The following is an 8745-nucleotide window of genomic DNA, read 5'->3' as shown; positions in this document are numbered from 1 at the left end:
AGACATGGGGAATTGTCTTTTTCTTGGTATGACACTAGTTGGCATTTGTGATATGCAGGTATACCAATACTAAATATAGCTCCAAAGGCAATTAAACAGTAGTTGTCAAGCAAGAACATAATTAACATCTATCCAAAGCCACCTGGGAGGTCATTTCTGGGTTTCACTAGAGCAGGAGCCTATGTAGAATCTGAGGGCTCTTCTGAATTGAGTGTCAGGCAAAAAGGGTTCAGGCATTTAGAAGACATGAATTTATAAGATCATTCAAATACAAAATTCCTGACCAGCTAGAAAACATTTTTTTTTATCTTTCACTGTCAGTGTTTAGATATGAGATTGAGTAGATCTGGAAAGTTAATCTATTTTTCAATTTAGCATCTTACCGGATGGAAGTTTGTTTGATCTTTGCCTCTTGCTAATTTAGAAAAGAATTTAATTTAGAATGATCATAGACATTTTCTGCTACTCTCACTGTGCCTTGATCAAAGAATTTAAACCCATGGCCCAGTTATTTTAATTTTTTATGCTGCTCTGGAATGTTATAATCAGGGAGACATAGTCAATATTTCAGTGAGCTGTAATTCTCAGTGGGGTGTGGTGCTGTTCAATTTGCCAGGGAAATTGGTGATTTTCAGGTCCATTCACAATGTCAGAAAGCACGAATTGCTCAGGTATTCCAGTACAGTGGTAAGGAGAATTTCTTGTAGTCAAGCCAACTATTTGAGATACTTAATCAATTTATCTTTTGTACAATATATTTTCTAAAATCAATTTTAAGATCAAAGACTTCAGCACAGCTTTCATTCAGGTAACATCTCCCTCCACCCAAACCCCACCTCCTTATAGTGATTTTTAATCAGAAAAAAAAAATGTCCGGTAAGAACAGCTTAGTATTTATAATATTATTGACTTCCACAGAGAATCAAGCCACAGACTTGGCCCTCATGATGATTTCTAAATTAACACATCAGAAGTGGACTGTATGAAATTTGCCTCTTTTCAAAATCTCTAAACTGTCCTCCTAATGTTGGCTTCCAGGACCAAAATAGCTTAGTTGCATCTGGGAAGACACACTGTGCCTGTAGGCTCAAGCTGTTCTGGTAAGACCATGGGAAAGCCCTTTCCTTCCACAGCCTTCTGGGTGGCAATGTCTGAAAGGTCTATCATGTTTTGTCTGAGAATTTTACTCCCTGACTTCAGAAGCATAAGAACAAATGTCGGGGAAAAAGACAGTTCATATTATGTCTAGCTTTACTGTCCTTGATTTCTTTATTTCTTTGAGAAGCTTACTTCCAGTTCATTGTTCTTCCTTCATTGATAATTAATATCTCCTGTTTAGGTAATTAATATCCGTTTCCTGTTGTACACATGGCCTCTCTGTACTCGCATTACTGCAGCTTCAGTGTTTCACTTCTAAGTGTGTATTAACCTTTAGGGAGTCTATATGAGACTGGTTATGATTCCTGCCTATACAAATTGTCTTCTTTGTAACACGTAGTATTTCCTATTGAATTATATTTATACTTCATTTCAATGGGCTCATGTGTTATATGTCTCTCGTTACTCATTAGTCACGTGACATGCTCAGTAAATATGCGCAGGTAGACAACCTTTGCCCATCCTTAACCTCACCACTTATGCAAACACACGTGTGACACACACAGCCCCTTACTGTCTCACTTGTGTCATTGCCATGCACTTCATCTTTTTACACTTCGATAGCTACACTATTGGTAACTTGAAATTATTTTTTGTTTTTTAAAATTTTCTAGGCATTTTTTTCTGTACGATTGTAGAATTGCTACTTTAAAAAATAAGTTCTTTTAAATAATTACAGTGGTTCTACTACAATTTACCTTGCAGAGAGCATACTGGATTGATGTATAAATATCAAAAGATATTTGATTTCCTGTAATCCCATCTAAAGATCAAAAAGCACATTAGACCAGGGTGGGTAGGAAGATTGTAGGAGTTAGAGAGTGGGAAAAAGGGTTACAACGCGTCTTTTTCAGATGAGGTTGGCCTTTACCAAAAGAAACTAAACAGCTCTAGATGCTGGTATTAGATCTGTGTAAGAACAGACCCATACCAGTAGGCATGGATAGAGAAGGGGCTCAGAGGGCCCCAGCCTTCACTGCTGATATGTTTGCTATTGATAGAGTTAGGGACAGGAATCATTGCCTTCAGCTGTAGGCCCACATGTGTACCCACCGGACTCCAACAGACAGTTTCAATCATTTGGTAGTGCAGAGGACCTTGAGTAGAGTAAATGGATCACAAAAGCAAACCAAGAGTCATTATTCTGGGACAGTGACAGGTAGGGAGTAGGGCATGATAGGGATGAAAGGATGATAAGAGACAGGGAGATGCAGGAAGGGAAGAGTGATCGGAATGTACTATTATACACATGGATGGAAGAGTCAAATAACAAATGTAATCAATAAAAAAGAAATGAAGAAGAAAGTTTGGTATAGCATGATGGGATTAATGCAGTCAGAAGGAACTATGAGGCACTTTCTGCCACTATGCAGACAGGGTGTACAAGGATGCAAATATAATGTATCAGAAATATGAAAAATTGTGAAGAACAAAAATGGAGTCTTTGCAGCTGATATTGAAACAAGAATCTCAGGATGAGGAGATTAAGCTAATTTTTGTGGCATGTAGCTTTACAAATCTCACAGAGGAAGGAGGGCTCATGGAGATTGAATCCCCAAATCAAGGGATGATGACAGGTTTGAAGGCTTATAAAAGAAAGGTCATGTGTAATATCTTTCATAGGCTATGACAAAACACCCAGCAGAGACAACTCATAGGAGGAAAGATTTATTTTGACTGACAGTTTTAGAGGATTTCAGTCAGCTATTGTGGTAAAGTCGTGACACGGTCTGTGGTAGACAGACTGTGTGCCCTCTGCTCCTACATCATGCCTTTTCCCGTGCTGAATAATTGGATGAAATGTGATTGATGGCCACAGTGTAAAGCCCTAACAGTAACATCAATAACGAATGGTACAGAGCAGACTAAGGAATGGCCCCTTCATACTTAGTTGCCAATCTAAGTTATAGTGACATACCACTGTCGGTCAAGCACTACGTCTTAGAAGTCTCACAGTTCCCAAAACAGTCACCAAAAGGAACAGACAATTAACTGACACTCAACCCCTGAGCATTGAACCACTAGAGAGAAGACATTGCCTTATATCTTCTAGTCCAGTTGTTCTCAACCTTTCTAATGCTATGACTCTTTAATATAGGTCCACATATTGTGGTGACCCCCAACCATAAAATTATCTTTGTTCTTACTTCATAACTGTATTTTGTGACTGTTATGAATCCTAACAAATATTTGCCATGTAGGACATCTGATATGTGACCTCTGTGAGAGAGTCCTTTGACCCCCAAAGGGGTCATGTCCAGAAGGAGTACTGTTCTACCTATGTCGATGTTCTCCAAGAGATTAAACAAAACATCTAACTGTTTTAAATCAGTCTTAGCAATTTGTTAGAGTAGCGCTTTTTTTTGTTTCTGTCACCCCTGTGTGATGGTTCATAAGTTTCTTATGCACTTTGTACATTTTAATTGTGAGATGATATTAAGAGTTTTGTGCAGATGCCTTCAAGGCATACTCAGTTTGAAAGAAGGTATGATACTCTAACACGTGATGAGTAAGTATAGATCAAGATAAAGGGTTCAGGAGTCATGCAAGAGGATATAAAGCTACTCATACCTCTAGTCTCACCTCTGTTGAGTTATTTTCCTCTTTTTCTGTGCTGAAGAATTGGATGAAAACATAACTGGCAGTCATAGCATAAAGCCCAAGTGGAGTTCCCTGACTTCAGAATGGCCATTCTAACTGCATCGACATTCACTGAGATGCCTGGAGTTTGGGACTGGGAAAGGGTTTGCGTGTCTTTCTTTCACAGTATGGTATTTTGATTTGTGAGCTATTAAGAACAAAGTTATTTCATTTAAAACAAAAGAATTTGCATTTAACTGTCATAGAAACACAAGAGTATTACATCTCTCTGTCTGTCTATCTATCTATCTATATTATATTATATTTAGTATATATTTTTTATACTTTGGATTGAAAACAACTCAAGTAGTAGATATTTCCTGCTTTTGCCATAACATCTGCATGACTTCACTTCAATCTGTCATTCATTTATTATTATTATTATTATTATTCATGTTTAGTTAATATGATTTTTCTCAAACAATATTTCCCCACCCTCTACTCCTTCAAGTTCCTCTACTCCTTCTCCTCCCACCCAGATCTCTCCCTTTTCTGTCTCTTATTAGAAAAACAAATAGATTCCTAAAAGATAGCAATGAAATAAAAACTAATATAAGAAAAACAAATCAGAATGGGACAACACAAACAATCAGAAGAAAAAGAGCCCAAGAGAAGACCCAAGGAATATATATGGATTCAGAAATGTACTCCTTTAATAAATAAATAAACAGATAGATAGATAGATAGATAGATAGATAGATAGATAGATAGATAGATAGATAGATGGATGGATGATAGATAGATAGATAGATGGATGATAGATAGATAACTATTAGATCTATAATATATATATAATATATGTTATATAATCTAATAGATTATAACTCTAATCTATTAGAGTAGCAGAATGTTGCTAGAAGTCATTTAATTGCTGTGTTCCTTTTTGTAGAGCATTAGTATTTGACTTTCCTTTAGGTTCCTGGTCTATCTAGTCTCAGGTTCTTGGTCACCCAAACAATATTGTGGATGGGTTCCATCTCATGGAAAGGGCCATACATCAAATTAGATATAGCTGGTTACTCCCACAATCTTTGTGTCACCAGTGAACTAGAATATATTGTAGGCAAGACACCATTTTAGATTAAGTAGTTTGTATCTGAGTTAGTTCTTTCGTAGCATGCAGAGTACCTTCCTATATCAAGATCACTAGCTAGCAGGAGTTAAGGCTCTAGGTAGACATCATCTCATTTAAATCACCTTCATATATGTACAGAATTTGGGAAGTTTCTACTCTACTAGTTTTCCACATAACCTTATAATGTCTCTTCATTTTATGTCCCTCTTTAGGTTTTGACATAAACTACATTATGGGCCTTAATTTTAGATGTCCTTCCTTGCATTCCTCCCTCATCCCCTTCTTCTGTCCCCCACCACACTTGACATTTTTATTCTAGTCCCTGCTTCATTCATCCACAATTACATACTCTATTTCCCCTTTAAGGGAAATTCATCCCGCCTTCATAATGAGGAAGCTTCCAGGTCCATACCAGTCTGATATCTCGGTGTATAAAATACTAAATCACTGAATGGTGAAATAAATGCCAGGTAACTTTTAGTGAAATAACTGTGCATATCCTTGAGGAACTCACAGTGATCCAAATCACAAAAGTTTTTAATGCCACGTGGAGAATATAACATTGTTCTTCAGATAATGTTCAGAAGTCTGTTTCACAAGAAATCAAGGGAAAGGAAAGATGATGTATTTATACAATAACCTCAGAAAATTAAGAGAAAGAATTCTTTCTTTATAGGGTCTCAAAAGCACATGCTTTTATTCACCATGGCAACTGAATGAAAACAGCAGTCATCAGCAGACTTGGCCTCCTGTGGTGGTAGAGAGGTAGGGGGCTCTTTTCTTTCCATATTGAGTGGGACTCCCTAATAGCTAATCCAGGCACTGTGCTTTTTCAATACATCTTTGCTACATATACATTAAAACTGGAGGGGATGGTCTTGTTTCACTTAGCTCTGCCTTAAACATATCTTCTGTTTAAAGCAACATCCTCTCCTTACCATCAACATACTACATGTGTCTGATTGGCCCATGACAAGGATTAACCTATACAAACCTCATTATTAGTCATTTTTTTCTAATATCAGAAATGACCATGTTTGATAAATAGCAATATTCTATCTAAACTGGCAACTTAATGCTTGATATATTAATGTAATGAAGCATTTATAAAAGCAAAATGATATCAGATAGGGGGATGAAAACATCACCAGTGCATACTTGGGACCTACTATTTTTAGTTATACTTTATTTTGTATAATTAAAACACACTTAAACAAGTCAATTTGGGCCTGAGTGCATTGTTTTAATACATAAAATATGTGTCTAATAAGCATGCTAAAATGCTTTTCCTGAGGCTACTAGCAATTGTAAATATATTTGTAACACCTTGAAAAAAACCTTAAAAATTAGGAAATTTTCATCTCCTTATAATTTCGTGAAAATATCACAAGAACTTCAATAACATGTTTTAGGTTAGCTTCTTAAGGGAACAATTTACAATTGTATTAGTTTTTTGGATTTCACAGGACATGGTGTATTATTCTGAATACTTTGAAATAAAAGTCTCAAATCTGAATATTATCAAGTCAAATACATCAGTAGTCAATTAAGAACTACATTATATATATATTGTGTGTATCTATCTATCTATCTATCTATCTATCTATCTATCTATCTATCTATCTATCTATGAATGAATGGGTAAACTGAAAATATGTGTGTATAATTTTTAATGATAAATAATATGTAAATGACAATTTATGCAAGAGAAAATATATACTTGTACGTACTTTGTAAGACAGATGGATAAAACAATAGTGTAAGTCAAAAAGGGTGAAGGAAGGTATATGGAAGATATTTTTACTACTTTTCAACCTTTCAGTAAGTTTGACATATTGGTTTTTTTTTTTATTAAAGTTCAAACAAGTGACACACTGAGGGTTATGGAGTACATTAGTGACAGCAGCTATGAAAGAAGCAAAGGTGTTGTGCTTTATGGGCCAGGAGGAAGAGACAGGCCAGGCTTGAAATGTCAGCTGATATGGCTGAAATTGTTCGTATATCATTTAGTCAGTTGTAAACCATGTATGTTTGTACAGTACTTTGATTCCAAAATCATTTTCCCTTCTACCACTTAAAGGGTGGGTGCATACAGATTCAACATAGGTATGTCTCATTAAAATCTACATAGAGTATTCAGTTAACTTTTTTTCTGAATTTGTGATTTGTGGTTTTTATCTCCAGAACCTATGAACACACACACACACACACACACACACACACACACACACACACACACACACACACAGAGAGAGAGAGAGAGAGAGAGAGAGAGAGAGAGACAGAGACAGAGACAGAGAGAGACAGAGAGAGACAGAGAGAGACAGAGAGAGACAGAGAGAGACAGAGAGACAGAGAGAGACAGAGAGCGCAATCTATTAGGGTAAACTTCCTCAAGGGTTATTAGCAATAGAATTAAGATCAGATATTGTGCTTTGGACCGTGTTTGTCTCACTTAGGTGCTAATGCTACTCTGAATATAAATTCACGACTCATCTACATTGAAGGAAATTAGAAGCTGAACTATCTAATTAAAAGTCTAATTTTTAATTTATGTGGGTTAATTCTTCACCAGTATTTAATTTGTTTGGGCTTTTGTGACTTTACAGGACAACTCAAGTAACAAGAGCAAAGCACTCTAATGTGGAAAGAATTTTCTCGTTTCTCTTCATCTAAGAAGAATCATCTCTGGTAAGCCTATTTCATTTTGAAGAGTAATTGCCGGGTTGTCATGTTGCTAGAATCAAGTCCAATCATATCTGAAATTTATTTTTCTGTTGTAACAATAATGTCACTTCTCATAATATTTCCAAGTACTTTTGGATAATCATCTTACATTTTAACTCTATTGAGTTAAACAAAATTATCTTAAGAATGACAAAAATATGTTAATTTTCTCTATGGAGCATATTATAAATGCTCAATAAATGTTTATAAAGTTATAATTATCACTGTACACACATGCAGTGTGGATTTATGTACACACAATAAATACTTGTATGAACAGGACCTTAGAGAATGTGGAGTACAGTAGCAATCCAATTAGGGCATTTTCCTTTAAAGGAAAGTCTTTATATTAGCCCTGGAGTCTGGGCTGAAAAAGAGGGAATTCTCTATGGTCTAGGTATGTTTTCAATCAATTTAAAAAAGACATCATAAACATGGCTATGAATCCACCTCATGTGAACATGCTCTGCCCCAGCACTTCTTAATGTAAAGGACTGTAAAGATTCATGCATTTGCATATAACCTTTGTTATGTTAAAAGCATTCCAGAAGACTGTTGATATTTTTGGAGACTTTTGCAGCAGAGGGTTTCCTTGTTTTTCAACACATTTAGAGTCAGTTGCTGTAGTAAAAATACTAAGGAATTCCTGCACGGGGTTTCTATCTGCCTAAGACCGTTTATGTTTCCAGAAATTGCCTTAGGCAGCACCATAGTTGGACAGCTGCCTATCCTCCATACTGTTAGAATCTACATTCCTGTCTATAACCCAAATTATTACTTTCTATGTTTCATCTGGGGTGTTCTTAATGCAAATTGGCCAGCCCATGCAGCCATGTTTTCTCTACTCCTAACCCATGGTGGCTCTCTCTCTTCCTCTTGCACTTTCTTCTTTTTCCATGGTGGATTCTCTTTTCCCTCCTGTGGAATGGTCTCTCCTCTGAGCTAAGTCCTCAAAAACTCAGCCCCACCTATATCTCCTCTGCCTAGCTATTAGCTGCTGGCCTCTTTATTCACCAATCAGAATTAACTTGGGGGGCAGGGTCCCAGAGGTGGACTCCAGGTTTTGGGGGCTCACATTACAATAGACAGTAAAAGACAAAATCCCAACAAGTTGCCCTTCTTTTTATTCCATCCTTTACCTTGGC

Source organism: Mus caroli, unplaced genomic scaffold (genome assembly GCF_978045245.1).
Source record: "Mus caroli unplaced genomic scaffold, Mus_caroli_1 scaffold_18, whole genome shotgun sequence".
In the NCBI taxonomy this organism is placed as follows: Eukaryota; Metazoa; Chordata; class Mammalia; order Rodentia; family Muridae; genus Mus; species Mus caroli.
Note: the sequence above shows the minus strand (reverse complement) of the source record.